Source organism: Rhipicephalus microplus, chromosome 3, assembly GCF_043290135.1.
Source record: "Rhipicephalus microplus isolate Deutch F79 chromosome 3, USDA_Rmic, whole genome shotgun sequence".
Classification (NCBI taxonomy): Eukaryota; Metazoa; Arthropoda; class Arachnida; order Ixodida; family Ixodidae; genus Rhipicephalus; species Rhipicephalus microplus.
The window spans coordinates 229,537,846-229,563,827 of NC_134702.1; the positions used below are offsets into that span (position 1 = coordinate 229,537,846).

The 25,982-nt window shown below is 47.6% G+C and overlaps 30 non-coding genes across 30 annotated transcripts; all 30 read right to left on the reverse strand.

The window, feature by feature from the left end:
* Positions 1–373: 373 nt before the first annotated feature.
* TRNAM-CAU (transfer RNA methionine (anticodon CAU)) lies at positions 374–446 on the reverse strand. Its single transcript has one exon. It is a non-coding gene; the product is annotated as a tRNA-Met (tRNA).
* A 1,107-nt stretch (positions 447–1,553) lies between these two features.
* On the reverse strand, positions 1,554–1,627 carry TRNAM-CAU (transfer RNA methionine (anticodon CAU)). Its single transcript has one exon. It is a non-coding gene; the product is annotated as a tRNA-Met (tRNA).
* Positions 1,628–2,262: 635 nt separating this feature from the next.
* On the reverse strand, positions 2,263–2,335 carry TRNAV-UAC (transfer RNA valine (anticodon UAC)). Its single transcript has one exon. It is a non-coding gene; the product is annotated as a tRNA-Val (tRNA).
* A 401-nt stretch (positions 2,336–2,736) lies between these two features.
* On the reverse strand, positions 2,737–2,809 carry TRNAM-CAU (transfer RNA methionine (anticodon CAU)). Its single transcript has one exon. It is a non-coding gene; the product is annotated as a tRNA-Met (tRNA).
* Positions 2,810–3,926: 1,117 nt separating this feature from the next.
* TRNAM-CAU (transfer RNA methionine (anticodon CAU)) lies at positions 3,927–3,999 on the reverse strand. Its single transcript has one exon. It is a non-coding gene; the product is annotated as a tRNA-Met (tRNA).
* A 164-nt stretch (positions 4,000–4,163) lies between these two features.
* On the reverse strand, positions 4,164–4,236 carry TRNAL-CAA (transfer RNA leucine (anticodon CAA)). The gene has a single exon. It is a non-coding gene; the product is annotated as a tRNA-Leu (tRNA).
* A 2,527-nt stretch (positions 4,237–6,763) lies between these two features.
* TRNAL-CAA (transfer RNA leucine (anticodon CAA)) lies at positions 6,764–6,836 on the reverse strand. The gene has a single exon. It is a non-coding gene; the product is annotated as a tRNA-Leu (tRNA).
* Positions 6,837–8,180: 1,344 nt separating this feature from the next.
* TRNAM-CAU (transfer RNA methionine (anticodon CAU)) lies at positions 8,181–8,253 on the reverse strand. Its single transcript has one exon. It is a non-coding gene; the product is annotated as a tRNA-Met (tRNA).
* Positions 8,254–8,651: 398 nt separating this feature from the next.
* On the reverse strand, positions 8,652–8,724 carry TRNAL-CAA (transfer RNA leucine (anticodon CAA)). The gene has a single exon. It is a non-coding gene; the product is annotated as a tRNA-Leu (tRNA).
* Positions 8,725–9,358: 634 nt separating this feature from the next.
* Positions 9,359–9,431, reverse strand: TRNAV-UAC (transfer RNA valine (anticodon UAC)). Its single transcript has one exon. It is a non-coding gene; the product is annotated as a tRNA-Val (tRNA).
* A 401-nt stretch (positions 9,432–9,832) lies between these two features.
* Positions 9,833–9,905, reverse strand: TRNAM-CAU (transfer RNA methionine (anticodon CAU)). The gene has a single exon. It is a non-coding gene; the product is annotated as a tRNA-Met (tRNA).
* A 1,117-nt stretch (positions 9,906–11,022) lies between these two features.
* TRNAM-CAU (transfer RNA methionine (anticodon CAU)) lies at positions 11,023–11,095 on the reverse strand. The gene has a single exon. It is a non-coding gene; the product is annotated as a tRNA-Met (tRNA).
* A 164-nt stretch (positions 11,096–11,259) lies between these two features.
* On the reverse strand, positions 11,260–11,332 carry TRNAL-CAA (transfer RNA leucine (anticodon CAA)). The gene has a single exon. It is a non-coding gene; the product is annotated as a tRNA-Leu (tRNA).
* A 2,527-nt stretch (positions 11,333–13,859) lies between these two features.
* Positions 13,860–13,932, reverse strand: TRNAL-CAA (transfer RNA leucine (anticodon CAA)). The gene has a single exon. It is a non-coding gene; the product is annotated as a tRNA-Leu (tRNA).
* A 1,344-nt stretch (positions 13,933–15,276) lies between these two features.
* TRNAM-CAU (transfer RNA methionine (anticodon CAU)) lies at positions 15,277–15,349 on the reverse strand. Its single transcript has one exon. It is a non-coding gene; the product is annotated as a tRNA-Met (tRNA).
* A 398-nt stretch (positions 15,350–15,747) lies between these two features.
* On the reverse strand, positions 15,748–15,820 carry TRNAL-CAA (transfer RNA leucine (anticodon CAA)). Its single transcript has one exon. It is a non-coding gene; the product is annotated as a tRNA-Leu (tRNA).
* A 1,344-nt stretch (positions 15,821–17,164) lies between these two features.
* Positions 17,165–17,237, reverse strand: TRNAM-CAU (transfer RNA methionine (anticodon CAU)). The gene has a single exon. It is a non-coding gene; the product is annotated as a tRNA-Met (tRNA).
* Positions 17,238–17,635: 398 nt separating this feature from the next.
* Positions 17,636–17,708, reverse strand: TRNAM-CAU (transfer RNA methionine (anticodon CAU)). The gene has a single exon. It is a non-coding gene; the product is annotated as a tRNA-Met (tRNA).
* A 399-nt stretch (positions 17,709–18,107) lies between these two features.
* Positions 18,108–18,180, reverse strand: TRNAM-CAU (transfer RNA methionine (anticodon CAU)). Its single transcript has one exon. It is a non-coding gene; the product is annotated as a tRNA-Met (tRNA).
* A 400-nt stretch (positions 18,181–18,580) lies between these two features.
* TRNAV-UAC (transfer RNA valine (anticodon UAC)) lies at positions 18,581–18,653 on the reverse strand. Its single transcript has one exon. It is a non-coding gene; the product is annotated as a tRNA-Val (tRNA).
* A 163-nt stretch (positions 18,654–18,816) lies between these two features.
* TRNAM-CAU (transfer RNA methionine (anticodon CAU)) lies at positions 18,817–18,889 on the reverse strand. The gene has a single exon. It is a non-coding gene; the product is annotated as a tRNA-Met (tRNA).
* A 164-nt stretch (positions 18,890–19,053) lies between these two features.
* TRNAM-CAU (transfer RNA methionine (anticodon CAU)) lies at positions 19,054–19,126 on the reverse strand. The gene has a single exon. It is a non-coding gene; the product is annotated as a tRNA-Met (tRNA).
* Positions 19,127–19,290: 164 nt separating this feature from the next.
* TRNAL-CAA (transfer RNA leucine (anticodon CAA)) lies at positions 19,291–19,363 on the reverse strand. Its single transcript has one exon. It is a non-coding gene; the product is annotated as a tRNA-Leu (tRNA).
* Positions 19,364–19,527: 164 nt separating this feature from the next.
* On the reverse strand, positions 19,528–19,600 carry TRNAM-CAU (transfer RNA methionine (anticodon CAU)). Its single transcript has one exon. It is a non-coding gene; the product is annotated as a tRNA-Met (tRNA).
* A 164-nt stretch (positions 19,601–19,764) lies between these two features.
* On the reverse strand, positions 19,765–19,837 carry TRNAM-CAU (transfer RNA methionine (anticodon CAU)). Its single transcript has one exon. It is a non-coding gene; the product is annotated as a tRNA-Met (tRNA).
* Positions 19,838–21,183: 1,346 nt separating this feature from the next.
* Positions 21,184–21,257, reverse strand: TRNAM-CAU (transfer RNA methionine (anticodon CAU)). Its single transcript has one exon. It is a non-coding gene; the product is annotated as a tRNA-Met (tRNA).
* A 400-nt stretch (positions 21,258–21,657) lies between these two features.
* Positions 21,658–21,730, reverse strand: TRNAV-UAC (transfer RNA valine (anticodon UAC)). Its single transcript has one exon. It is a non-coding gene; the product is annotated as a tRNA-Val (tRNA).
* A 164-nt stretch (positions 21,731–21,894) lies between these two features.
* TRNAV-UAC (transfer RNA valine (anticodon UAC)) lies at positions 21,895–21,967 on the reverse strand. The gene has a single exon. It is a non-coding gene; the product is annotated as a tRNA-Val (tRNA).
* A 1,591-nt stretch (positions 21,968–23,558) lies between these two features.
* Positions 23,559–23,631, reverse strand: TRNAM-CAU (transfer RNA methionine (anticodon CAU)). The gene has a single exon. It is a non-coding gene; the product is annotated as a tRNA-Met (tRNA).
* A 164-nt stretch (positions 23,632–23,795) lies between these two features.
* TRNAL-CAA (transfer RNA leucine (anticodon CAA)) lies at positions 23,796–23,868 on the reverse strand. Its single transcript has one exon. It is a non-coding gene; the product is annotated as a tRNA-Leu (tRNA).
* Positions 23,869–25,982: the final 2,114 nt, after the last annotated feature.

Genomic DNA, 25,982 nt, shown 5'->3' on the forward strand with positions numbered 1-25,982 from the left:
ACGGTATCATTAATTCCCACAAAATAAAGGTCGAAAATGTAAGAAAACCAAGCAACAGTCATTCATTGCTGCTCCAGACAGCGCACCCCTCACGACCTAATTAAACTCTCAAAGGCACAGAAAAAACTGCACTACCTTTGCCCCTGGTGAGGACTGAACTCACGACCTTCAGATTATGAGACTGACGTACTGCCTACTGCGCTACCGAGGCGTACAGGTGTCACTGGGAAACGCAACCGGTATCATTAGTTCCCGCAAATGAAAGGTCGAAAAAGTAAGAAAACCAAGCAACAGTCATTCATTACTGCTCCAGACAGCGCACCCCTCACGACCTAATTATTCTCTCATAAGCAAACAAAAAACTGCACCGCTTTGCCCCGGGTGAGGTTCGAACTCACGACCTTCAGATTATGAGACTGACGCGCTGCCTACTGCGCTACCGAGGCGGACAGTTGTCGCCGGGAAACGCAACCGGGATCATTAGTTCCCACAAATTAAAGGTCGAAAAAGTAAGAAAACCGAGAACAGTCATTCATTACTGCTCCAGACAGCGCAACCCTCACGACCCAAATAAACTCTCCTAAGCAAACAAAAATTCTGCTCCAACTTTGCCCCGGGTGAAGATTGAACTAACGACCTCCAGTATATGAGACTGACGCGCTACCTACTGCGCTACCGAGGCGGACAGATGTCACTAGGAAACACAACCGGTATCGATAGTTCCCAAAAAAAAGGTCGAAAAAATAATAAAACCGAGCAACAGTCATTCATTACTGCTCCACACAGCGTACCCCTAACGACCTAATTAAACTCTCACAAGCAAACAAAAAATCTGTACCTCCTTTGCCCCGGTTGTGTATTGAACTCGCGACCTTCAGATTATGAGACTGACGCGCTGCCTACTGCGCTATCGAGGCGGACAGGTGTCACTGGGAAACGCAACCGGGATCATTAGTTCCCGCAAATGAAAGGTCGAAAAAGGAAGAAAACCAAGCAACAGTCATTCATTACTGCTCCAGACAGCGCACCCCTCACGACCTAATTAAACTATCAAAGCAAACAAAAAAACTGCACCGCCTTCGCCCCGGGTTAGGATTGAACTCACGACCTTCAGATTATGAGACTGACGCACTGCCTACTGCGCTACCGAGGCAGACGGGGGGTCACTGGGAAACGCAACCGGTATCATTAGTTCCTACAAATTATAAGTCGAAAAAGTAAGAAAACTGAGCAACAGCCATTCATTACTGCTCCACACAGCTCACCCCTAACGACCTAATTAAACTCTCACAAGCAAACAAAAAAGCTGTACCTCCTTTGTCCCGGTTGTGGATTGAACTCACGACCTTCAGATTATGAGACTGACGCGCTGCCTACTGCGCTATCGAGGCGGACAGGTGTCACTGGCAAACGCAACCGGGATCATTAGTTCCCACAAAAAAAGGTCGAAAAAGTAAGAAAACTGAGCAACAGTCGTTCATTACTGCTCCAGACAGCGCACCCCTCACGACCTAATTAAACTCTCATAAGCAAACAAAAAACTGCACCGCCTTTGCCTCGGGGTTAGGATTGAACTAACGACCTTCAGATTATGAGACTGACGCGCTGCCTACTGCGCTACCGAGGCAGACAGCAGTAACTGGGAGACGCAACCGGTGTCATTAGTTCCCACAAATTGAAGGGAGAAAAAATAAGAAAACCAAGCAACAGTCATTTATTACTGCTCCAGACAGCGCACCCCTCACGACCTAATTAAACTATCAAAGCAAACAAAAAACTGCACCGCCTTCGCCCCGGGTTAGGATTGAACTCACGACCTTCAGATTATGAGACTGACGCACGGCCTACTGCGCTACCGAGGCAGACGGGGGTCACTGGGAAACGCAACCGGTATCATTAGTTCCTACAAATTATAAGTCGAAAAAGTAAGAAAACTGAGCAACAGCCAATCACTACTGCTCCACACAGCTCACCCCTCACGACCTAATTAAACTCTCAGAAGCAAACAAAGAAACTGCACCAACTTTGCCCCGGGTGAGGGTTGAACTCACGACCTTCAGATTGTAAGACTGATGCTCTGCCTACTGCGCTATCGAAGCAGACAGGTGTCACTGGGAAACTCAACCGGAATCATTAGTCCCCACAAAAAAAGGTCGAAAAAGTAAGAAAACTGAGCAACAGTCATTCAATACTGCTCCAGACAGCGCACCCCTCACGACCAAATTAAACTCTCAGAAGCAAACAAAGAAACTGCACCAACTTTGCCCCGGGTAAGGGTTGAACTCACGACCTTCAGATTGTAAGACTGATGCTCTGCCTACTGCGCCACCGAGGCGGACAGGTGTCACTGGGAAACGCAACCGGTATCATTAGTTCCCAGAAGTGTAAGTTCGAAAAGGTAAGAAAACCGAGCAACAGTCATTCATTACTGCTCAAGACACCGCACCCCTCACGACCTAAATAAACTCTCATAAGTAAACAAGAAAACGGCACCACCTTTGCCACGGGTGAGGATTGAACTCACGACCTTCAGTATATGAGACTGACGCGCTACCTACTGCACTATCGAGGCGGACAGGTGTCACTGGGAAACCCAACCGGTATCAATAGTTCCCACTAGTTAAAGGTCAAAAAAGTAAGAAAACTCAGCAACAGACATTCATTACTGCTCCAGACAGCGCACCCCTCACGACCTAATTAAACTCTCATAAGCAAACAAAAAAACTGCACCGCCTTTGCCCCGGGTTAGGATTGAACTCACGACCTTCAGATTATGAGACTGACGCGCTGCCTACTGCGCTACCGAGGCAGACAGCGGTAACTGGGAGACGCAACCGGTGTCATTAGTTCCCACAAATTGAAGGTCGAAAAAATAAGAAAACAAGCAACAGTCATTCATTACTGTTCCAGACAGCGCACCCCTCACGACCTAATTAAACTCTCATTAGCAAACAAAAAACTGCACCACCTTTGCCCCTGGTGAGGTTTGAACTCACGACTTTCACATTATGAGACTTTATGAGACTGACGCGCTGCCCACTGCGCTACCGAGGCGGAGAGGGGTCAATGGGAAACGCAACCGGGATCATTAGTTCCCACAAATTAAAGGTCAAAAAAGTAAGAAAACCGAGAACAGTCAATCATTACTGCTCCAGACGGCGCAACCCTCACGACCCAATTAAACTCTCATAAGCAAACAAAAAATCTGCTCCAACTTCCCCGGGTGAAGATTGAACTCACGACCTTCAGTATATGAGACTGACGCGCTACCTACTGCGCTACCAAGGTGGACAGATGTCACTGGGAAACACAACCGGTATCGATAGTTCCCACAAATTCAAGGTCGAAAAAATAAGAAAACCGAGCAACAGTCATTCATTACTGCTCCACACAGCGCACCCCTAACGACCTAATTAAACTCTCACAAGCAAACAAAAAATCTGTACCTTCTTTGCCCCGGGTGTGGATTGAACTCACGACCTTCAGATTATGAGACTGACGCGCTGCCTACTGCGCTATCTAGGCGGACAGGTGTCACTAGAAAACGCAACCGGGATCATTAGTTCCCACAAACTAAAGGCCGAAAAAGAAGGAAAACCGAGCAACAGTCATTCATTACTGCTCCAGACAGCCCACCCCTCGCGACCTAATTAAACTATCATAAGCAAACAAAAAAACTGCACCGCCTTTGCCCCGGGTGAGGATTGAACTCACGACCTTCAGATTATGACACTGACACGCTGCCTACTGCGCTATCTAGGCGGACAGGTGTCACTGAAAAACGCAACCGGGATCATTAGTTCCCACAATTTAAAGGCCGAAAAACTAAGAAAACCGAGCAACAGTCATTCATTACTGTTCCAGACAGCGCACCCCTCACGACCTAATTAATCTATCATAAGCAAACAAAAAAACTGCACCGCCTTTGCCCCAGGTTAGGATTGAACTCACGACCTTCAGATTATGAGACTGATGCGCTGCCTACTGCGCTACCGAGGCGGACAGGTGTCACTGGGAAACGCAACCGGTATCATTAGTTCCCAGAAGTGTAAGGTCGAAAAGGTAAGAAAACCGAGCAACAGTCATTCATTACTGCTCCAGACAGCGCACCCCTCACGACCTAATTAAACTCTCATTAGCAAACAAAACATCTGCACCGCTTTTGCCCCGGGTGAGGATTGAACTCGCGACCTTCAGATTTTGACACTGACGTGCTGCCTACTGCACTATCGAGGCGGACAGGTGTCACTGGGAAACGCAACCAGGATCATTAGTTCCCACAAATTAAAGGTCGAAAAATTAAGAAAACCGAGCAACAGTCATTCATTACTGCTCCCGACAGCGCACCCCTCACGACCTAATTAAACTCTCATAAGCAAACAAAAAAACTGCACCGCCTTTGCCTCGGGTGAGGATTGAACTCACGACCTTCAGGTTATGAGACTTGCGCGATACCTACTGCGCTACCGAGGCGGACAGGTGTCACTGGGAAACGCAACCAGGATCATTAGTTCCCACAAATTAAAGGTCGAAAAAGTAAGAAAACCAAGCAACAGTCATTCATTACTGCTCCCGACAGCGCACCCCTCACGACCTAATTAAACTCTCATAAGCAAACAAAAAAACTGCACCGCCTTTGCCTCGGGTGAGGATTGACCTCACGACCTTCAGTATATGAGACTGACGCGCTATCTACTGCACTACCGAGGCGGACAGGTGTCACTGGGAAACACAACCGGTATCAATAGTTCCCACAAGTTAAAGGTCGAAAAAGTAAGAAAACTCAGCAACAGTCATTCATTACTGCTGCAGACAGCGCACCCTTCACGACTTATTTAAACTCTTATAAGCAAACAAAAAAACTGCACCGCCTTTGCCCCGGGTTAGGATTAACTCACGACCTTCAGATTATGAGACTGACGCACTGCCTACTGCGCTACCGAGGCAGACAGCGGTAACTGGGAGACGCAACCGGTGTCATTAGTTCCCACAAATTGAAGGTCGAAAAAATAAGAAAACCAAGCAACAGTCATTCATTACTGCTCCAGACAGCGCACACCTCACGACCTAATTAAACTCTCATTAGCAAACAAAAAACGGCACCACCTTTGCCCCTGGTGAGGTTTGAACTCACGACCTTCACATTATGAGACTGACGCGCTGCCCACTGCGCTACCGAGGCGGAGAGGGGTCAATGGGAAACACAACCGTTTTCGATAGTTTCCACAAATTAAAGGTGGAAAAAATAAGAAAACCGAGCAATAGTCATTCATTACTGCTCCAGACAGTGCACCCCTCATGACCTAATTATTCTTTCATAAGCAAACAAAAAACTGCACCTCTTTGCACCGGGTGAGGTTCGAACTCACGACCTTCAGATTATGAGACGGACGCGCTGCCTACCGCGCTACCGAGGCGGACAGTTGTCACTGGGAAACGCAACCGGGATCATTAGTTCCCACAAATTAAAGGTCAAAAAAGTAAGAAAACCGAGAACAGTCAATCATTACTGCTCCAGACAGCGCAACCCTCACGACCCAATGAAACTCTCATAAGCAAACAAAAAATCTGCTCCAACTTCCCCGGGTGAAGATTGAACTCACGACCTTCAGTATATGAGACTCACGCGCTACCTACTTCGCTACCAAGGCGGTCAGATGTCACTGGGAAACACAACCTGTATCGATAGTTCCCACAAATTCAAGGTCGAAAAAACAAGAACACCGAGCAACAGTCATTCATTACTGCTCCACACAGCGCACACCTCACGACCTAATTAAACTATCATAAGCAAACAAAAAAACTGCACCGCCTTTGCCCCGGGTGAGGACTGAACTCAGGACCTTCAGATTATGACACTGACACGCTGCCTACTGCGCTATCTAGGCGGACAGGTGTCACTGGAAAACGCAACCGGGATCATTAGTTCCCACAAATTAAAGGCCGAAAAACTAAGAAAACCGAGCAACAGTCATTCATTACGGCTCCAGACAGCGCACCCCTCACGACCTAATTAAACTATCATAAGCAAACAAAAAAACTGCACCGCCTTTGCCGCGGGTTAGGATTGAACTCACGACCTTCAGATTATGAGACTGACGCGCTGCCTACTGCGCTACCGAGGCAGACGGGGGTCACTAGGAAACGCAACCGGTATCATTAGTTCCCACAAATTATAAGTCGAAAAAGTAGGAAAACTGAGCAACAGCCATTCATTACTGCTCCACACAGCGCACCCCTAACGGCCTAATTAAACTCTCACAAGCAAACAAAAAATCTGTACCTCCTTTGCCCCAGGTTAGGATTTAACTCACGACCTTCAGATTATGAGACTGACGCGCTGCCTACTGCGCTACCGAGGCGGACAGGTGTCACTGGGAAACGCAACCGGTATCATTAGTTCCCAGAAGTGTAAGGTCGAAAAGGTAAGAAAACCGAGCAACAGTCATTCATTACTGCTCCAGACAGCGCACCCCTCACGACCTAATTAAACTCTCATAAGCAAACAAAAAAACTGCACCGCCTTTGCCCTGGGTTAGGATTGAACTCACGACCTTCAGATTATGAGACTGACGCGCTGCCTACTGCGCTACCGAGGCAGATAGCGGTAACTGGGAGACGCAACCGGTGTCATTAGTTCCCACAAATTGAAGGTCGAAAAAATAAGAAAACCAAGCAACAGTCATTCATTACTGCTCCAGGCAGCGCACCCCTCACGACCTAATTAAACTCTCATTAGCAAACAAAACATCTGCACCGCTTTTGCCCCGGGTGAGGATTGAACTCGCGACCTTCAGATTTTGACACTGACGTGCTGCCTACTGCACTATCGAGGCGGACAGGTGTCACTGGGAAACGCAACCAGGATCATTAGTTCCCACAAATTAAAGGTCAAAAAAGTAAGAAAACCGAGAACAGTCAATCATTACTGCTCAAGACGGCGCAACCCTCACGACCCAATTAAACTCTCATAAGCAAACAAAAAATATGCTCCAACTTCCCCGGGTGAAGATTGAACTCACGACCTTCAGTATATGAGACTGAGGCGCTACCTACTGCGCTACCAAGGCGGACAGATGTCACTGGGAAACACAACCGGTATCGATAGTTCCCACAAATTCAAGGTCGAAAAAATAAGAAAACCGAGCAACAGTCATTCATTACTGCTCCACACAGCGCACCCCTAACGACCTAATTAGACTCTCACAAGCAAACAAAAAATCTGTACCTTCTTTGCCCCGGGTGTGGATTGAACTCACGACCTTCAGATTATGAGACTGACGCGCTGCCTACTGCGCTATCTAGGCGGACAGGTGTCACTAGAAAACGCAACCGGGATCCTTAGTTCCCACAAACTAAAGGCCGAAAAAGTAAGAAAACCGAGCAACAGTCATTCATTACTGCTCCAGACAGCAAACCCCTCGCGACCTAATTAAACTATCATAAGCAAACAAAAAAACTGCACCGCCTTTGCCCCGGGTGAGGATTGAACTCACGACCTTCCGATTATGACACTGACACGCTGCCTACTGCGCTATCTAGGCGGACAGGTGTCACTGGAAAACGCAACCGGGATCATTAGTTCCCACAATTTAAAGGCCGAAAAACTAAGAAAACCGAGCAACAGTCATTCATTACTGTTCCAGACAGCGCACCCCTCACGACCTAAATAAACTCTCATAAGTAAACAAGAAAACGGCACCACCTTTGCCACGGGTGAGGATTGACCTCACGACCTTCAGTATATGAGACTGACGCGTTATCTACTGCACTACCGAGGCGGACAGGTGTCACTGGGAAACACAACCGGTATCAATAGTTCCCACAAGTTAAAGGTCGGAAAAGTAAGAAAACTCAGCAACAGTCATTCATTTCTGCTGCAGACAGCGCACCCTTCACGACTTATTTAAACTCTCATAAGCAAACAAAAAAACTGCACCGCCTTTGCCCCGGGTTAGGATTAACTCACGACCTTCAGATTATGAGACTGACGCACTGCCTACTGCGCTACCGGGGCAGACAGCGGTAACTGGGAGACGCAACCGGTGTCATTAGTTCCCACAAATTGAAGGTCGAAAAAATAAGAAAACCAAGCAACAGTCATTCATTACTGCTCCAGACAGCGCACACCTCACGACCTAATTAAACTCTCATTAGCAAACAAGAAACTGCACCACCTTTGCCCCTGGTGAGGCTTGAACTCACGACCTTCAAATTATGAGACTGACGCGCTGCCCACTGCGCTACCGAGGCGGAGAGGGGTCACTGGGAAACACAACCATTTTCGATAGTTTCCACAAATTAAAGGTGGAAAAAATAAGAAAACCGAGCAATAGTCATTCATTACTGCTCCAGACAGTGCACCCCTCATTACCTTATTATTCTTTCATAAGCAAACAAAAAACTGCACCTCTTTGCCCCGGGTGAGGTTCGAACTCACGACCTTCAGATTATGAGACGGCCGCGCTGCCTACTGCGCTACCGAGGCGGACAGTTGTCACTGGGAAACGCAACCGGGATCATTAGTTCCCACAAATTAAAGGTCAAAAAAGTAAGAAAACCGAGAACAGTCAATCATTACTGCTCCAGACAGCGCACCCCTCACGACCTAATTAAACTCTCATTAGCAAACAAAACATCTGCACCGCTTTTGCCCCGGGTGAGGATTGAACTCGCGACCTTCAGATTTTGACACTGACGTGCTGCCTACTGCACTATCGAGGCGGACAGGTGTCACTGGGAAACGCAACCAGGATCATTAGTTCCCACAAATTAAAGGTCAAAAAAGTAAGAAAACCGAGAACAGTCAATCATTACTGCTCAAGACGGCGCAACCCTCACGACCCAATTAAACTCTCATAAGCAAACAAAAAATATGCTCCAACTTCCCCGGGTGAAGATTGAACTCACGACCTTCAGTATATGAGACTGAGGCGCTACCTACTGCGCTACCAAGGCGGACAGATGTCACTGGGAAACACAACCGGTATCGATAGTTCCCACAAATTCAAGGTCGAAAAAATAAGAAAACCGAGCAACAGTCATTCATTACTGCTCCACACAGCGCACCCCTAACGACCTAATTAAACTCTCAGAAGCAAACAAAGAAACTGCACCAACTTTGCCCCGGGTGAGGGTTGAACTCACGACCTTCAGATTGTAAGACTGATGCTCTGCCTACTGCGCTATCGAAGCAGACAGGTGTCACTGGGAAACTCAACCGGAATCATTAGTCCCCACAAAAAAAGGTCGAAAAAGTAAGAAAACTGAGCAACAGTCATTCAATACTGCTCCAGACAGCGCACCCCTCACGACCAAATTAAACTCTCAGAAGCAAACAAAGAAACTGCACCAACTTTGCCCCGGGTAAGGGTTGAACTCACGACCTTCAGATTGTAAGACTGATGCTCTGCCTACTGCGCCACCGAGGCGGACAGGTGTCACTGGGAAACGCAACCGGTATCATTAGTTCCCAGAAGTGTAAGTTCGAAAAGGTAAGAAAACCGAGCAACAGTCATTCATTACTGCTCAAGACACCGCACCCCTCACGACCTAAATAAACTCTCATAAGTAAACAAGAAAACGGCACCACCTTTGCCACGGGTGAGGATTGAACTCACGACCTTCAGTATATGAGACTGACGCGCTACCTACTGCACTATCGAGGCGGACAGGTGTCACTGGGAAACCCAACCGGTATCAATAGTTCCCACTAGTTAAAGGTCAAAAAAGTAAGAAAACTCAGCAACAGACATTCATTACTGCTCCAGACAGCGCACCCCTCACGACCTAATTAAACTCTCATAAGCAAACAAAAAAACTGCACCGCCTTTGCCCCGGGTTAGGATTGAACTCACGACCTTCAGATTATGAGACTGACGCGCTGCCTACTGCGCTACCGAGGCAGACAGCGGTAACTGGGAGACGCAACCGGTGTCATTAGTTCCCACAAATTGAAGGTCGAAAAAATAAGAAAACAAGCAACAGTCATTCATTACTGTTCCAGACAGCGCACCCCTCACGACCTAATTAAACTCTCATTAGCAAACAAAAAACTGCACCACCTTTGCCCCTGGTGAGGTTTGAACTCACGACTTTCACATTATGAGACTTTATGAGACTGACGCGCTGCCCACTGCGCTACCGAGGCGGAGAGGGGTCAATGGGAAACGCAACCGGGATCATTAGTTCCCACAAATTAAAGGTCAAAAAAGTAAGAAAACCGAGAACAGTCAATCATTACTGCTCCAGACGGCGCAACCCTCACGACCCAATTAAACTCTCATAAGCAAACAAAAAATCTGCTCCAACTTCCCCGGGTGAAGATTGAACTCACGACCTTCAGTATATGAGACTGACGCGCTACCTACTGCGCTACCAAGGTGGACAGATGTCACTGGGAAACACAACCGGTATCGATAGTTCCCACAAATTCAAGGTCGAAAAAATAAGAAAACCGAGCAACAGTCATTCATTACTGCTCCACACAGCGCACCCCTAACGACCTAATTAAACTCTCACAAGCAAACAAAAAATCTGTACCTTCTTTGCCCCGGGTGTGGATTGAACTCACGACCTTCAGATTATGAGACTGACGCGCTGCCTACTGCGCTATCTAGGCGGACAGGTGTCACTAGAAAACGCAACCGGGATCATTAGTTCCCACAAACTAAAGGCCGAAAAAGAAGGAAAACCGAGCAACAGTCATTCATTACTGCTCCAGACAGCCCACCCCTCGCGACCTAATTAAACTATCATAAGCAAACAAAAAAACTGCACCGCCTTTGCCCCGGGTGAGGATTGAACTCACGACCTTCAGATTATGACACTGACACGCTGCCTACTGCGCTATCTAGGCGGACAGGTGTCACTGAAAAACGCAACCGGGATCATTAGTTCCCACAATTTAAAGGCCGAAAAACTAAGAAAACCGAGCAACAGTCATTCATTACTGTTCCAGACAGCGCACCCCTCACGACCTAATTAATCTATCATAAGCAAACAAAAAAACTGCACCGCCTTTGCCCCAGGTTAGGATTGAACTCACGACCTTCAGATTATGAGACTGATGCGCTGCCTACTGCGCTACCGAGGCGGACAGGTGTCACTGGGAAACGCAACCGGTATCATTAGTTCCCAGAAGTGTAAGGTCGAAAAGGTAAGAAAACCGAGCAACAGTCATTCATTACTGCTCCAGACAGCGCACCCCTCACGACCTAATTAAACTCTCATTAGCAAACAAAACATCTGCACCGCTTTTGCCCCGGGTGAGGATTGAACTCGCGACCTTCAGATTTTGACACTGACGTGCTGCCTACTGCACTATCGAGGCGGACAGGTGTCACTGGGAAACGCAACCAGGATCATTAGTTCCCACAAATTAAAGGTCGAAAAATTAAGAAAACCGAGCAACAGTCATTCATTACTGCTCCCGACAGCGCACCCCTCACGACCTAATTAAACTCTCATAAGCAAACAAAAAAACTGCACCGCCTTTGCCTCGGGTGAGGATTGAACTCACGACCTTCAGGTTATGAGACTTGCGCGATACCTACTGCGCTACCGAGGCGGACAGGTGTCACTGGGAAACGCAACCAGGATCATTAGTTCCCACAAATTAAAGGTCGAAAAAGTAAGAAAACCAAGCAACAGTCATTCATTACTGCTCCCGACAGCGCACCCCTCACGACCTAATTAAACTCTCATAAGCAAACAAAAAAACTGCACCGCCTTTGCCTCGGGTGAGGATTGACCTCACGACCTTCAGTATATGAGACTGACGCGCTATCTACTGCACTACCGAGGCGGACAGGTGTCACTGGGAAACACAACCGGTATCAATAGTTCCCACAAGTTAAAGGTCGAAAAAGTAAGAAAACTCAGCAACAGTCATTCATTACTGCTGCAGACAGCGCACCCTTCACGACTTATTTAAACTCTTATAAGCAAACAAAAAAACTGCACCGCCTTTGCCCCGGGTTAGGATTAACTCACGACCTTCAGATTATGAGACTGACGCACTGCCTACTGCGCTACCGAGGCAGACAGCGGTAACTGGGAGACGCAACCGGTGTCATTAGTTCCCACAAATTGAAGGTCGAAAAAATAAGAAAACCAAGCAACAGTCATTCATTACTGCTCCAGACAGCGCACACCTCACGACCTAATTAAACTCTCATTAGCAAACAAAAAACGGCACCACCTTTGCCCCTGGTGAGGTTTGAACTCACGACCTTCACATTATGAGACTGACGCGCTGCCCACTGCGCTACCGAGGCGGAGAGGGGTCAATGGGAAACACAACCGTTTTCGATAGTTTCCACAAATTAAAGGTGGAAAAAATAAGAAAACCGAGCAATAGTCATTCATTACTGCTCCAGACAGTGCACCCCTCATGACCTAATTATTCTTTCATAAGCAAACAAAAAACTGCACCTCTTTGCACCGGGTGAGGTTCGAACTCACGACCTTCAGATTATGAGACGGACGCGCTGCCTACCGCGCTACCGAGGCGGACAGTTGTCACTGGGAAACGCAACCGGGATCATTAGTTCCCACAAATTAAAGGTCAAAAAAGTAAGAAAACCGAGAACAGTCAATCATTACTGCTCCAGACAGCGCAACCCTCACGACCCAATGAAACTCTCATAAGCAAACAAAAAATCTGCTCCAACTTCCCCGGGTGAAGATTGAACTCACGACCTTCAGTATATGAGACTCACGCGCTACCTACTTCGCTACCAAGGCGGTCAGATGTCACTGGGAAACACAACCTGTATCGATAGTTCCCACAAATTCAAGGTCGAAAAAACAAGAACACCGAGCAACAGTCATTCATTACTGCTCCACACAGCGCACACCTCACGACCTAATTAAACTATCATAAGCAAACAAAAAAACTGCACCGCCTTTGCCCCGGGTGAGGACTGAACTCAGGACCTTCAGATTATGACACTGACACGCTGCCTACTGCGCTATCTAGGCGGACAGGTGTCACTGGAAAACGCAACCGGGATCATTAGTTCCCACAAATTAAAGGCCGAAAAACTAAGAAAACCGAGCAACAGTCATTCATTACGGCTCCAGACAGCGCACCCCTCACGACCTAATTAAACTATCATAAGCAAACAAAAAAACTGCACCGCCTTTGCCGCGGGTTAGGATTGAACTCACGACCTTCAGATTATGAGACTGACGCGCTGCCTACTGCGCTACCGAGGCAGACGGGGGTCACTAGGAAACGCAACCGGTATCATTAGTTCCCACAAATTATAAGTCGAAAAAGTAGGAAAACTGAGCAACAGCCATTCATTACTGCTCCACACAGCGCACCCCTAACGGCCTAATTAAACTCTCACAAGCAAACAAAAAATCTGTACCTCCTTTGCCCCAGGTTAGGATTTAACTCACGACCTTCAGATTATGAGACTGACGCGCTGCCTACTGCGCTACCGAGGCGGACAGGTGTCACTGGGAAACGCAACCGGTATCATTAGTTCCCAGAAGTGTAAGGTCGAAAAGGTAAGAAAACCGAGCAACAGTCATTCATTACTGCTCCAGACAGCGCACCCCTCACGACCTAATTAAACTCTCATAAGCAAACAAAAAAACTGCACCGCCTTTGCCCTGGGTTAGGATTGAACTCACGACCTTCAGATTATGAGACTGACGCGCTGCCTACTGCGCTACCGAGGCAGATAGCGGTAACTGGGAGACGCAACCGGTGTCATTAGTTCCCACAAATTGAAGGTCGAAAAAATAAGAAAACCAAGCAACAGTCATTCATTACTGCTCCAGGCAGCGCACCCCTCACGACCTAATTAAACTCTCATTAGCAAACAAAACATCTGCACCGCTTTTGCCCCGGGTGAGGATTGAACTCGCGACCTTCAGATTTTGACACTGACGTGCTGCCTACTGCACTATCGAGGCGGACAGGTGTCACTGGGAAACGCAACCAGGATCATTAGTTCCCACAAATTAAAGGTCAAAAAAGTAAGAAAACCGAGAACAGTCAATCATTACTGCTCAAGACGGCGCAACCCTCACGACCCAATTAAACTCTCATAAGCAAACAAAAAATATGCTCCAACTTCCCCGGGTGAAGATTGAACTCACGACCTTCAGTATATGAGACTGAGGCGCTACCTACTGCGCTACCAAGGCGGACAGATGTCACTGGGAAACACAACCGGTATCGATAGTTCCCACAAATTCAAGGTCGAAAAAATAAGAAAACCGAGCAACAGTCATTCATTACTGCTCCACACAGCGCACCCCTAACGACCTAATTAGACTCTCACAAGCAAACAAAAAATCTGTACCTTCTTTGCCCCGGGTGTGGATTGAACTCACGACCTTCAGATTATGAGACTGACGCGCTGCCTACTGCGCTATCTAGGCGGACAGGTGTCACTAGAAAACGCAACCGGGATCCTTAGTTCCCACAAACTAAAGGCCGAAAAAGTAAGAAAACCGAGCAACAGTCATTCATTACTGCTCCAGACAGCAAACCCCTCGCGACCTAATTAAACTATCATAAGCAAACAAAAAAACTGCACCGCCTTTGCCCCGGGTGAGGATTGAACTCACGACCTTCCGATTATGACACTGACACGCTGCCTACTGCGCTATCTAGGCGGACAGGTGTCACTGGAAAACGCAACCGGGATCATTAGTTCCCACAATTTAAAGGCCGAAAAACTAAGAAAACCGAGCAACAGTCATTCATTACTGTTCCAGACAGCGCACCCCTCACGACCTAAATAAACTCTCATAAGTAAACAAGAAAACGGCACCACCTTTGCCACGGGTGAGGATTGACCTCACGACCTTCAGTATATGAGACTGACGCGTTATCTACTGCACTACCGAGGCGGACAGGTGTCACTGGGAAACACAACCGGTATCAATAGTTCCCACAAGTTAAAGGTCGGAAAAGTAAGAAAACTCAGCAACAGTCATTCATTTCTGCTGCAGACAGCGCACCCTTCACGACTTATTTAAACTCTCATAAGCAAACAAAAAAACTGCACCGCCTTTGCCCCGGGTTAGGATTAACTCACGACCTTCAGATTATGAGACTGACGCACTGCCTACTGCGCTACCGGGGCAGACAGCGGTAACTGGGAGACGCAACCGGTGTCATTAGTTCCCACAAATTGAAGGTCGAAAAAATAAGAAAACCAAGCAACAGTCATTCATTACTGCTCCAGACAGCGCACACCTCACGACCTAATTAAACTCTCATTAGCAAACAAGAAACTGCACCACCTTTGCCCCTGGTGAGGCTTGAACTCACGACCATCAAATTATGAGACTGACGCGCTGCCCACTGCGCTACCGAGGCGGAGAGGGGTCACTGGGAAACACAACCATTTTCGATAGTTTCCACAAATTAAAGGTGGAAAAAATAAGAAAACCGAGCAATAGTCATTCATTACTGCTCCAGACAGTGCACCCCTCATTACCTTATTATTCTTTCATAAGCAAACAAAAAACTGCACCTCTTTGCCCCGGGTGAGGTTCGAACTCACGACCTTCAGATTATGAGACGGCCGCGCTGCCTACTGCGCTACCGAGGCGGACAGTTGTCACTGGGAAACGCAACCGGGATCATTAGTTCCCACAAATTAAAGGTCAAAAAAGTAAGAAAACCGAGAACAGTCAATCATTACTGCTCCAGACAGCGCACCCCTCACGACCTAATTAAACTCTCATTAGCAAACAAAACATCTGCACCGCTTTTGCCCCGGGTGAGGATTGAACTCGCGACCTTCAGATTTTGACACTGACGTGCTGCCTACTGCACTATCGAGGCGGACAGGTGTCACTGGGAAACGCAACCAGGATCATTAGTTCCCACAAATTAAAGGTCAAAAAAGTAAGAAAACCGAGAACAGTCAATCATTACTGCTCAAGACGGCGCAACCCTCACGACCCAATTAAACTCTCATAAGCAAACAAAAAATATGCTCCAACTTCCCCGGGTGAAGATTGAACTCACGACCTTCAGTATATGAGACTGAGGCGCTACCTACTGCGCTACCAAGGCGGACAGATGTCACTGGGAAACACAACCGGTATCGATAGTTCCCACAAATTCAAGGTCGAAAAAATAAGAAAACCGAGCAACAGTCATTCATTACTGCTCCACACAGCGCACCCCTAACGACCTAATTAGACTCTCACAAGCAAACAAAAAATCTGTACCTTCTTTGCCCCGGGTGTGGATTGAACTCACGACCTTCAGATTATGAGACTGACGCGCTGCCTACTGCGCTATCTAGGCGGACAGGTGTCACTAGAAAACGCAACCGGGATCCTTAGTTCCCACAAACTAAAGGCCGAAAAAGTAAGAAAACCGAGCAACAGTCATTCATTACTGCTCCAGACAGCAAACCCCTCGCGACCTAATTAAACTATCATAAGCAAACAAAAAAACTGCACCGCCTTTGCCCCGGGTGAGGATTGAACTCACGACCTTCCGATTATGACACTGACACGCTGCCTACTGCGCTATCTAAGCGGACAGGTGTCACTGGAAAACGCAACCGGGATCATTAGTTCCCACAATTTAAAGGCCGAAAAACTAAGAAAACCGAGCAACAGTCATTCATTACTGTTCCAGACAGCGCACCCCTCACGACCTAAATAAACTCTCATAAGTAAACAAGAAAACGGCACCACCTTTGCCACGGGTGAGGATTGACCTCACGACCTTCAGTATATGAGACTGACGCGTTATCTACTGCACTACCGAGGCGGACAGGTGTCACTGGGAAACACAACCGGTATCAATAGTTCCCACAAGTTAAAGGTCGGAAAAGTAAGAAAACTCAGCAACAGTCATTCATTACTGCTGCAGACAGCGCACCCTTCACGACTTATTTAAACTCTCATAAGCAAACAAAAAAACTGCACCGCCTTTGCCCCGGGTTAGGATTAACTCACGACCTTCAGATTATGAGACTGACGCACTGCCTACTGCGCTACCGGGGCAGACAGCGGTAACTGGGAGACGCAACCGGTGTCATTAGTTCCCACAAATTGAAGGTCGAAAAAATAAGAAAACCAAGCAACAGTCATTCATTACTGCTCCAGACAGCGCACACCTCACGACCTAATTAAACTCTCATTAGCAAACAAGAAACTGCACCACCTTTGCCCCTGGTGAGGCTTGAACTCACGACCTTCAAATTATGAGACTGACGCGCTGCCCACTGCGCTACCGAGGCGGAGAGGGGTCACTGGGAAACACAACCATTTTCGATAGTTTCCACAAATTAAAGGTGGAAAAAATAAGAAAACCGAGCAATAGTCATTCATTACTGCTCCAGACAGTGCACCCCTCATTACCTTATTATTCTTTCATAAGCAAACAAAAAACTGCACCTCTTTGCCCCGGGTGAGGTTCGAACTCACGACCTTCAGATTATGAGACGGCCGCGCTGCCTACTGCGCTACCGAGGCGGACAGTTGTCACTGGGAAACGCAACCGGGATCATTAGTTCCCACAAATTAAAGGTCAAAAAAGTAAGAAAACCGAGAACAGTCAATCATTACTGCTCCAGACAGCGCAACCCTCACGACCCAATGAAACTCTCATAAGCAAACAAAAAATCTTCTCCAACTTTGCCCCGGGTGAAGATTGAACTCACGACCTTCAGTATATGAGACTGACGCGCTACCTACTGCGCTACCGAGGTGGACAGATGTCACTGGGAACACAACCGGTGTCGATAGTTCCCACAAATTAAAGGTCGAAAAAATAAGAAAACCGAGGAACAGTCATTCATTACTGCTCCACACAGCGCACCCCTAACGACCTAATTAAACTCTCACAAGCAAACAAAAAATCTGTACCTCCTTTGCCCCGGTTGTGGATTAAACTAGTGACCTTCAGATTATGAGACTTACGCGCTGCCTACTGCGCTATTGAGGCGGACAGGTGTCACTGGGAAACGCAACCGGGATCATTAGTTCCCGCAAATGAAAGGTCGAAAAGGGAAGAAAACCAAGCACCAGTGATTCATTACTGCTCCAGACAGCGCACCCCTCACGACCTAATTGAACTATCAAAGCAAACAAAAAAACTGCACCGCCTTCGCCCCGGGTTAGGATTGAACTCACGACCTTCAGATTATGAGACTGACGCGCTGCCTACTGCGCTACCGAGGCAGACGGGGGTCACTGGGAAACGCAACCGGTATCATTAGTTCCTACAAATTATAAGTCGAAAAAGTAAGAAAACTGAGCAACAGCCATTCATTACTGCTCCACACAGCTCACCCCTAACGACCTAATTAAACTCTCACAAGCAAACAAAAAATCTGTACCTCCTTTGCACCGGTTGTGGATTGAACTCACGACCTTCAGAATATGAGACTGACGCGCTGCCTACTGCGCTATTGAGGTGGACAGGTGTCACTGGGAAACGCAACCGGGATCATTAGTTCCCACAAAAAAAGGTCGAAAAAGTAAGAAAACTGAGCAACAGTCGTTCATTACTGCTCCAGACAGCGCACCCCTCACGACCTAATTAAACTCTCAGAAGCAAACAAAGAAACTGCACCAACTTTGCCCCGGGTGAGGGTTGAACTCACGACCTTCAGATTGTAAGACTGATGCTCTGCCTACTGTGCTACCGAGGCGGACAGGTGTCACTGGGAAACGCAACCGGTATCATTAGTTCCCAGAAGTGTAAGGTCGAAAAGGTAAGAAAACCGAGCAACAGTCATTCAATACTGCTCCAGACAGTGCACCCCTCACGACCTAAATAAACTCTCATAAGCAAACAAAAAACTGCACCACCATTGGCCCGGGTGGGGATTGAACTCACGACCTTCAGATCATGAGACTGACGTGCTACCTACTGCACTACCGAGGCGGACAGGTGTCACTGGGAAACACAACCGGTATCAATAGTTTCCACAAGTTAAAGGTCGAAAAAGTAAGAAAACTCAGCAACAGTCATTCATTACTGCTCCAGACAGCGCACCCCTCACGACCTAATTAAACTCTCACAAGCAAACAAAAAAACTGCACCGCCTTTGCCCCGGGTTAGGATTGAACTAACGACCTTCAGATTATGAGACTGACGCGCTGCCTACTGCGCTACCGAGGCGGACAGGGGTCCCTGGAAAACACAACCGTTATCGATAGTTTCCACAAATTAAAGGTGGAAAAAATAAGAAAACCGAGCAACAGTCATTTATTATTGCTCCAGACAGTGCACTCCTCATGACCTAATTAAACTCTCATAAGCAATCAAAACAACTGCACCGCTTTTGCCCCGGGTGAGGATTGAACTCGCGACCTTCAGATTTTGACACTGACGCGCTGCCTACTGCGCTATCGAGGCGGACAGGTGTCACTGGGAAACACAACCAGTATCATTAGTTCCCAGAAGTGTGAGGTCGAAAAAGTAAGAAAACCGAGCAACAGTCATTCATTACTGCTCCAGACACCGCACCCCTCACGACCTAAATAAACTCTCATAAGTAAACAAGAAAACGGCACCACCTTTGCCACGGGTGAGGATTGAACTCACGACCTTCAGTATATGAGACTGACGCGCTACCTACTGCACTACCGAGGCGTACAGGTGTCACTGGGAAACACAACCGGTATCAATAGTTCCCACAAGTTAAAGGTCGAAAAAGTAAGAAAACTCAGCAACAGTCATTCATTACTGCTCCAGACAGCGCACCCCTCACGACCTAATTAAACTCTCATAAGCAAACAAAAAAACTGCACCACCTTTGCCTCGGGTGAGGATTGAACTCACGACCTTCAGGTTATGAGACTGACGCGCTACCTACTGCGCTACCGAGGCGGACAGGTGTCACTGGGAAACGCAACCGCTATCATTAGTTCCCAGAAGTGTAAGGTCGAAAAAGTAAGAAAACCGAGCAACAGTCATTCATTACTGCTCCAGACAGCGCACCCCTCACGACCTAATTAAACTCTCATAAGCAAACAAAAAAACTGCACCGCCTTTGCCACGGGGTTAGGATTGAACTAACGACCTTCAGATTATGAGACTGACGCGCTGCCTACTGCGCTACCGAGGCAGACAGCGGTAACTGGGAGACGCAACCGGTGTCATTAGTTCCCACAAATTGAAGGTCGAAAAAATAAGAAAACCAAGCAACAGTCATTCATTACTGCTCCAGACAGCGCACCCCTCACGACCTAATTAAACTCTCATAAGTAAACAAGAAAACGGCACCACCTTTGCCACGGGTGAGGATTGAACTCACGACCTTCAAATTATGAGACTGACGTGCGGCCTACTGCGCTACCGAGGCGGACAGGTGTCAATTCGAAACGCAACAGGTATCATTAGTTCTCAGATGTGTAAGGTGGAAAAGGTAAGAAAACCGAGCAACAGTCATTCATTACTGCTCCAGACACCGCACCCCTCACGACTAAATAAACTATCATAAGTAAACAAGAAAACGGCACCACCTTTGCCCCGGTTGTGTATTGAACTCGCGACCTTCAGATTATGAGACTGACGCGCTGCCTACTGCGCTATCGAGGCGGAAAGGTGTCACTGGGAAACGCAACCGGGATCATTAGTTCCCGCAAATAACGGTCGAAAAAGGAAGAAAACCAAGCAACAGTCATTCATTACTGCTCCAGACAGCGCACCCCTCACGACCTAATTAAACTATCAAAGCAAACAAAAAAACTGCACCGCCTTCGCCCCGGGTTAGGATTGAACTCACGACTATCAGATTATGAGACTGACGCACTGCCTACTGCGCTACCGAGGCAGACGGGGGGTCACTGGGAAACGCAACCGGTATCATTAGTTCCTACAAATTATAAGTCGAAAAAGTAAGAAAACTGAGCAACAGCCATTCATTACTGCTCCACACAGCTCACCCCTAACGACCTAATTAAACTCTCACAAGCAAACAAAAAAGCTGTACCTCCTTTGCCCCGGTTGTGGATTGAACTCACGACCTTCAGATTATGAGACTGACGCGCTGCCTACTGCGCTATCGAGGCGGACAGGTGTCACTGGCAAACGCAACCGGGATCATTAGTTCCCACAAAAAAAGGTCGAAAAAGTAAGAAAACTGAGCAACAGTCGTTCATTACTGCTTCAGACAGCGCACCCCTCACGACCTAATTAAACTCTCATAAGCAAACAAAAAACTGCACCGCCTTTGCCCCGGGGTTAGGATTGAACTAACGACCTTCAGATTATGAGACTGACGCGCTGCCTACTGCGCTACCGAGGCAGACAACGGTAACTGGGAGACGCAACCGGTGTCATTAGTTCCCACAAATTGAAGGGAGAAAAAATAAGAAAACCAAGCAACAGTCATTCATTACTGCTCCAGACAGCGCACCCCTCACGACCTAATTAAACTATCAAAGCAAACAAAAAAACTGCACCGCCTTCGCCCCGGGTTAGGATTGAACTCACGACCTTCAGATTATGAGACTGACGCACGGCCTACTGCGCTACCGAGGCAGACGGGGGTCACTGGGAAACGCAACCGGTATCATTAGTTCCTACAAATTATAAGTCGAAAAAGTAAGAAAACTGAGCAACAGCCATTCATTACTGCTCCACACAGCTTACCCCTCACGACCTAATTAAACTCTCAGAAGCAAACAAAGAAACTACACCAACTTTGCCCCGGGTGAGGGTTGAACTCACGACCTTCAGATTGTAAGACTGATGCTCTGCCTACTGCGCTATCGAGGCAGACAGGTGTCACTGGGAAACGCAACCGGAATCATTAGTCCCCACAAATTAAAGGTCGAAAAAGTAAGAAATCTGAGCAACAGTCATTCAATACTGCTCCAGACAGCGCACCCCTCACGACCAAATTAAACTCTCAGAAGCAAACAAAGAAACTGCACCAACTTTGCCCCGGGTGAGGGTTGAACTCACGACCTTCAGATTGTAAGACTGATGCTCTGCCTACTGCGCTACCGAGGCGCACAGGTGTCACTGGGAAACGCAACCGGTATCATTAGTTCCCAGAAGTGTAAGGTCGAAAAGGTAAGAAAACCGAGCAACAGTCATTCATTACTGCTCCCGACAGCGCACCCCTCACGACCTAATTAAACTCTCATAAGCAAACAAAAAAACTGCACCGCCTTTGCCTCGGGTGAGGATTGAACTCACGACCTTCAGGTTATGAGACTTGCGCGCTACCTACTGCGCTACCGAGGTGGACAGGTGTCACTGGGAAACGCAACCGCTATCATTAGTCCCCAGAAGTGTAAGGTCGAAAAGGTAAGAAAATTGAGCAACAGTCATTCATTACTGCTCCAGACAGCGCACCCTTCACGGCTTATTTAAACTCTCATAAGCAAACAAAAAAACTGCACCGCCTTTGCCCCGGGTCAGGATTAACTCACGACCTTCAGATTATGAGACTGACGCACTGCCTACTGCGCTACCGAGGCAGACAGCGGTAACTGAGAGACGCAACCGGTGTCATTAGTTCCCACAAATTGAAGGTCGAAAAAATAAGAAAACCAAGCAACATTCATTCATTACTGCTCCAGACAGCGCACACCTCACGACCTAATTAAACTCTCATTAGCAAACAAAAAACTGCACCACCTTTGCCCCTGGTGAGGTTCGAACTCACGACTTTCACATTATGAGACTTTATGAGACTGACGCGCTGCCCACTGCGCTACCGAGGCGGAGAGGGGTCAATGGGAAACGCAACCGGGATCATTAGTTCCCACAAATTAAAGGTCAAAAAAGTAAGAAAACCGAGAACAGTCAATCATTACTGCTCCAGACGGCGCAACCCTCACGACCCAATTAAACTCTCATAAGCAAACAAAAAATCTGCTCCAACTTCCCCGGGTGAAGATTGAACTCACGACCTTCAGTATATGAGACTGACGCGCTACCTACTGCGCTATCAAGGCGGACAGATGTCACTGGGAAACACAACCGGTATCGATAGTTCCCACAAATTCAAGGTCGAAAAAATAAGAAAACCGAGCAACAGTCATTCATTACTGCTCCACACAGCGCACCCCTAACGACCTAATTAAACTCTCACAAGCAAACAAAAAATCTGTACCTTCTTTGCCCCGGGTGTGGATTGAACTCACGACCTTCAGATTATGAGACTGACGCGCTGCCTACTGCGCTATCTAGGCGGAGAGGTGTCACTAGAAAACGCAACCGGGATCATTAGTTCCCACAAACTAAAGGCCGAAAAAGTAAGAAAACCGACCAACAGTCATTCATTACTGCTCCAGACAGCCCACCCCTCGCGACCTAATTAAACTATCATAAGCAAACAAAAAAACTGCACCGCCTTTGCCCCGGGTGAGGATTGAACTCACGACCTTCAGATTATGACACTGACACGCTGCCTACTGCGCTATCTAGGCGGACAGGTGTCACTGGAAAACGCAACCGGGATCATTAGTTCCCACAATTTAAAGGCCGAAAAACTAAGAAAACCGAGCAACAGTCATTCATTACTGTTCCAGACAGCGCACCCCTCACGACCTAATTAATCTATCATAAGCAAACAAAAAAACTGCACCGCCTTTGCCCCAGGTTAGGATTGAACTCACGACCTTCAGATTATGAGACTGACGCGCTGCCTACTGCGCTACCGAGGCGGACAGGTGTCACTGGGAAACGCAACCGGTATCATTAGTTTCCAGAAGTGTAAGGTCGAAAAGGTAAGAAAACCGAGCAACAGTCATTCATTACTGCTCCAGACAGCGCACCCCTCACGACCTAATTAAACTCTCATTAGCAAACAAAACATCTGCACCGCTTTTGCCCCGGGTGAGGATTGAACTCGCGACCTTCAGATTTTGACACTGACGTGCTGCCTACTGCACTATCGAGGCGGACAGGTGTCACTGGGAAACGCAACCAGGATCATTAGTTCCCACAAATTAAAGGTCGAAAAAGTAAGAAAACCGAGCAACAGTCATTCATTACTGCTCCCGACAGCGCACCCCTCACGACCTAATTAAACTCTCATAAGCAAACAAAAAAACTGCACCGCCTTTGCCTCGGGTGAGGATTGAACTCACGACCTTCAGGTTATGAGACTTGCGCGATACCTACTGCGCTACCGAGGCGGACAGGTGTCACTGGGAAACGCAACCAGGATCATTAGTTCCCACAAATTAAAGGTCGAAAAAGTAAGAAAACCGAGCAACAGTCATTCATTACTGCTCCCGACAGCGCACCCCTCACGACCTAATTAAACTCTCATAAGCAAACAAAAAAACTGCACCGCCTTTGCCTCGGGTGAGGATTGACCTCACGACCTTCAGTATATGAGACTGACGCGCTATCTACTGCACTACCGAGGCGGACAGGTGTCACTGGGAAACACAACCGGTATCAATAGTTCCCACAAGTTAAAGGTCGAAAAAGTAAGAAAACTCAGCAACAGTCATTCATTACTGCTGCAGACAGCGCACCCTTCACGACTTATTTAAACTCTTATAAGCAAACAAAAAAACTGCACCGCCTTTGCCCCGGGTTAGGATTAACTCACGACCTTCAGATTATGAGACTGACGCACTGCCTACTGCGCTACCGAGGCAGACAGCGGTAACTGGGAGACGCAACCGGTGTCATTAGTTCCCACAAACTGAAGGTCGAAAAAAAAAGAAAACCAAGCAACAGTCATTCATTACTGCTCCAGACAGCGCACCCCTCACGACCTAATTAAACTCTCATTAGCAAACAAAAAACTGCACCACCTTTGCACCTGGTGAGGATTGAACTCACGACCTTCACATTTTGAGACTGACGCGCTGCCTACTGCGCTACCGAGGCGGACAGGGGTCACTGGGAAACGCAACCGGTATCAATAGTTCCCACAAATTATAAGTCGAAAAAGTAAGAAAACTGAGCAACAGTCATTCATTACTGCTCCACACAGCGCACCCCTAACGACCTGATTAAACTCTCAGAAGCAAACAAAGAAACTGCACCAACTTTGCCCCGGGTGAGGGTTGAACTAGCGACCTTCAGATTATGAGACGGACGCGCTGCCTACTGCGCTACCGAGGCGGACAGTTGTCAGTGGGAAACGCAACCGGGATCATTAGTTCCCACAAATTAAAGGTCAAAAAAGTAAGAAAACCGAGAACAGTCAATCATTACTGCTCCAGACAGTGCAACCCTCACGACCCAATGAAACTCTCATAAGCAAACAAAAAATCTGCTCCAACTTCCCCGGGTGAAGATTGAACTCACGACCTTCAGTATATGAGACTGACGCGCTGCCTACTGCGCTACCGAGGCGGACAGGTGTCACTGGGAAACGCAACCGGTATCATTATTTCCCAGAAGTGTAAGGTCGAAAAAACAAGAAAACCGAGCAACAGTCATTCATTACTGCTCCACACAGCGCACCCCTCACGACCTAATTAAACTATCATAAGCAAACAAAAAAACTGCACCGCCTTTGCCCCGGGTGAGGACTGAACTCACGACCTTCAGATTATGACACTGACACGCTGCCTACTGCGCTATCTAGGCGGACAGGTGTCACTGGAAAACGCAACCGGGATCATTAGTTCCCACAAATTAAAGGCCGAAAAACTAAGAAAACCGAGCAACAGTCATTCATTACTGCTCCAGACAGCGCACCCCCCACGACCTAATTTAACTATCATAAGCAAACAAAAAAACTGCACCGCCTTTGCCCCTGGTTAGGATTGAACTCACGACCTTCAGATTATGAGACTGACGCGCTGCCTACTGCGATACCGAGGCAGACAGCAGTAACTGGGAGACGCAACCGGTGTCATTAGTTCCCACAAATTGAAGGGAGAAAAAATAAGAAAACCAAGCAACAGTCATTCATTACTGCTCCAGACAGCGCACCCCTCACGACCTAATTAAACTATCAAAGCAAACAAAAAACTGCACCGCCTTCGCCCCGGGTTAGGATTGAACTCACGACCTTCAGATTATGAGACTGACGCACGGCCTACTG